We start from the raw sequence: 4,711 nt of genomic DNA, 5'->3' as shown, positions 1-4,711 counted from the left end.
TTTATAATTATATGGCATATATGCACCCAATTCTTTAGGGAAAGAGTGTAGTGGTAACTCTTCCATGACTTAAAAATGGCTGCAATTTCCAACACCCTCTGAGTGTGAAAATCTTGATACTGGGAAGAAAATGTACAGATTTAATCCAGAACAAATGAGCTACTTGAGAGCAACAGGATGGAGGCTAACTCTAAGGTCAATATAAAATTTCCCTGATGAACTTAGATGTCGCTACTGAGATATGCTGAAAGGGCAGCTCCCTGAAGGACCCCCAAGGATGTGCACAGGATGAAGGATGGGAAACTGTGGGGACAATGGCCAGCATCTATACTCAGCCTGGCCTGAACGTGGGAGCTCTTCCAGACAATGTGGGATTGCCCTGGTGTTATAGTGGGGTTGTGTAGCCTTAGGAGTACAAGCTTAGGACATCAAACTGGAGAAAAAGACTCTTTTCTCTTGAAGATTCTCTACATCTTCTTTAAGAAGCTAGATGATCAGTGGCTCTATCCAAACATAAGCATGGGTGCAGAGGTTGGGAGTAACAGGAGTGGTGCTAGCCATGACAGATCCATTGGCTGCATAAAAACACAGAAACAGTTCACTAGCATGCTAATCACTGAGTTCTTTCTCCAGGTAGCCTTCTTGAAGCAAAAGCGGCCCCTCTGTTACTTCTGAGGGCTTGGGTCTTACCTGGTGGCTCAGTGGTGAAGAATCTGCCCGCAATGCAGGAGACCTGGGTTTGATCCCTGGGTCAGGAAGAATCCCTGGAGAAGCAAATGGCAACCCACTCCAATATTATTGCCTGGAAAATCCCACAGACAGAGGAGCCTGGCAGGTTAAAGTCCATGGGACTGCCAAGATTTGGACATGACCTGGCAACTGCTACTGCTGCTGCTGCTAAGTCGCTTCAGTCATGTCCGATTCTGTGTGATCCCATAGACGGCAGCCCACCAGGCTCCGCCATCCCTGGGATTCTCCAGGCAAGAATACTGGAGTGGGTTGCCATTTCCTTCTCCAATGCATGAACAGGAAAATTGAAAGTGAAGTCGCTCAGTCGTGTCCGACTCTTAGCGACCCCATGGACTGTAGCCTACCAGGCTCCTCCGTCCATGGGATTTTCCAGGCGAGAGTACTGGAGTGGGGTGCCATTCCCTTCTCCGGACCTGGCAACTAAACAGCAACAAAATGAATACTTGAGAAATTAGTTCCAGTTTCAATGAACCTGGGCAAATTGTCATTCTCTCCAGTAGAGGGCAGCTGTGCACACAGTACTGTATAGAGCAACCTGTCCATTAGAGCGATCCAGCATTCTTAGCTTGAAAAACTGTAAACCATCAGCTCTCTAATTACAGCAATTGCAGCCACTCCCCACTCCTACCCCTACTCCCGTGCCTGTGTCAATTCACACAGGATCCAGATCAGTCTGTGGAAAAGGCTCACACATCCTCCACTGTTTTTAATGTTCATTGTTAAGACGTTGATCTAGGTAGGGCCATACTCATCCCTACAGCTATATTGTGTTTTATATAGATGCTGAACATGACTAAGTTAGTGACATAGTACTAAGTACTAAGTAATTTAGTACTAAATTTAGTACTAAGTACTAACTTAGCACTAAGTGTCTTACTAAGTAATGTTTGCAACCCCATGGGCTGTAGCCACCAGTCTTCTCTGTCCATGGACTTTTCCAGGCAAGAATACAGGAGTGGGTTGCTGTTTCCTTCTCCAGGGATTGAACTTGCATCTCTTGCATCTCCCACGTTGGCAGGCGGATTCTTTACCACTGTGCCACCTGGGAAGCCCCACACCTATATTAGTGGTTCTCAATCCAGGGTCACTGTGACCTCCAGGGGACATCCGGCATTGTCCGCAGACTTGCTGGTTGTCACTTCTGGGTCAGAAGAGAAGTGCCATTGGGAATACTAAAGACCTTTGATGTACTGGGGCCAGAGGTGGTGTTAAACATCCTACAATGCACAGGACAGCCCCCTACAACAAAGAATTACCTGGCCCAAAATGTCAACATGGCTGAGGTTGGGAACCCCTGATCTATATGATCACACTTTGTATTCAGTTTTGTAGTCACACTTAATAATGTATCACGGACATTTTCTCATGTCAAAATGTATTTTACCTTTTCTGTTTGTATTCTTCATTCAATAATAAATTTTTAAATAAGAAATGAATTTTGAATTTTATCCAAATATGTCCCTATCTATTGAGATAACATGAGGTTTTTCTTTACTAGGTTAGTAGCATACACTGTGAATTCATTTTCTAATGTTGAATCAATCTTATAATTCTCAAATAAACCTTTGTGATAAACGTTTTTAATCTCCAAGAACTCTCCTTTCTCAACATCCTTTACAAAAAAATTTTTTTGGCAGTTTGAATCTTTTGCAAGTTGTTTGTGTCTTCAAATTTGAGGACAATAATTAGAAGTTTTTACATGGTCTCTTCTATTCATGAAATACCTGTTTCTTCTGGACTGTGTTGTTCCACCTTATTTATCTTAAAGCTTTTCTTCAGGCTCTTGTTTTGCTTTGAATATCTGCTTTGAGTAACATGTTCATGCATATTTTTCAATGACAGACTTGGTCATGCAGCAGTCAAGCTGGCCCAGGTACCCCAGGGTACCTCCACGATGGCTTTTCTCACCAATAGGAGAGTGGTCAGGAATGTGCTGACAGACAAGATTCCATTCAGAGAGGGTGCAGATGGCACAGGTGGGAGAAGCCCAGCTAAGCTTAGGCCCCTTATTTGCTGCGGTAAGAAAGCAAAAAGTGGCATCAGGGTGCTATTGTGTATTTTGTGCCCAGCATGTTGCTCCACTTGCTTTCTCCCTCTGTGTCTGCTGTGGGTTGTAAAGCTTCCCTGGGTTTCATTTAACTTCTCCCTTGGATTCCAGTGCTGTCCCTGGCAGTCTTCCCCTTCTACGTATTTAGAATTTTTTTCTCATCATATCTAACTTGGAAGCAAATGCCTCCACTAGATAGTTTATCTACAAACAGTACAATTAATTAAATTATCTCATTCCATGACTCATTCATTCTGCTGTGTATCAGGCCTTGATTTTGGACAATGGTTTTCTTATTCAGTTTCCTCATCAGGCAAAAAAGTTTCCTTTTATGTATTTTCTAGTTCTTCAATGAGATTCTTGCAGATATGAGAGAGAAACACATTTGTTTAGGTCACCACTTTGAGCAAACTAATACGTGTTTTAAATTTCAAAACATATATTCAGTGTTCACAAAGAGTTGGACACAACTTAGTGACTGAAAAACAACAAGAATGACAAAATATTCAATACAACCTTCTAAAACAAAATTTACACCGGTTTACACTTTTATCAATAGTAGATAGACAGGTCAACTTCCCCATTCCCATGTCAGCTCCTGGCAGAATCTGGACTTTAAATTCTTATCTTCATAGATTCAAAATATTTTCATTTTCTTTTGATTTGTATTTTTGTCAGTGAGTTTAATATCTTTTCATCTTTGTAATAGCTTGTTAGTTTCTGTTTCTGTCAGTTTTCAGTTTGATCCCCATTTATTGTTCTATTGATATGTTTGTTGATTTTTATTAATTTGAAAATTATTTGTATATACCAAGTGTATTAATTATATCTCTACCATATTACATGTATTTTTCCCAGTTTGTTACTTGTATTTTATTTTTATTTATGACCTATTTTGCTCCAGAAGTTTAAAAGTAAGTTTTGTAGTCAAATCTGTCAACATTTTCCTTTATGGTTTCTATTTTAGTATATTGCTTAGAATATTCCTTTATCTACTTTCTTTTAGTTGTTTTTTGTTTCTTGAGATAAATGCATAATTGATCGATACTTATTATTTATTCATATAAATATTAATATTTACAGCGTTGAATTTTACATAAAGAGCTTCACAAAATAACCAACAGTATTTTTTTTATTGACTTCGGTGCTCAAGGAAGAAATGTAGTTTAGCATTTAGGTTTGTATGGCCTTTGCAGTATTTTCCTTTTTCTACTGTATCAGATACCAAGAATCCATTGCATCAGTTTTATTGTATATGCTGTCAATGTAACCATATGTAGACAACTCACAGTATGGCCAGAAGAGAAAATAAAACTAAGCTATTCAGTGATAGCAAAGGCCGGAACAGAATTATGGGTATGGCTGAGAGTTGTTAACAATTGGTTTGATCAGTGCAGATTGGGTTGTCACGGAATATGACAAGTAGCAAATCGTCTGTATCGCGTTTATGTGAATAGGAGATGAATTCAGGTATTGCATGGTCCCTGGGGGCTGACAAGCCCATTACTCACACAATACACATTGTGCAATAATGGCAGAGCTGTTACCCCGACAAACACTAATTCTTTGTTGCCTCTCCTTTGAATACGAGACAACTTTCAGGAAAAGGAGTAAGTTTAGTGCATACTATTGAAAAATTGCTGAAGAAGAGCCTGTTATGGACTGAAATGTGCTCCCCTCCCCCAGTTCATATGAAGCCCTAACCTTCAATGTGACTATATTTGGAGATTGGGCCCTTAAGAAGGTAATAATGGTTGAATGAAGTCAAAAGAGTGGAGCCGTATCTGGTAGAACTGATGCCCTAATAAGGAGACACTAGAGATCTCTCTCTCTTGAACTCACAGAGGAAAAGCCACAGAGACACAGTGGAAAGGCAGGTGACTACAGGGCAGGAAGAGAGGCCTTAGCAGAATC

This window comes from Giraffa tippelskirchi, chromosome 8 (genome assembly GCF_054371585.1).
Source record: "Giraffa tippelskirchi isolate mGirTip1 chromosome 8, T2T-mGirTip1v1.2.pri, whole genome shotgun sequence".
Classification (NCBI taxonomy): domain Eukaryota; kingdom Metazoa; phylum Chordata; class Mammalia; order Artiodactyla; family Giraffidae; genus Giraffa; species Giraffa tippelskirchi.
The sequence above is the reverse complement of the archived record's forward strand: the minus strand, read 5'-3'. Positions refer to the sequence as shown.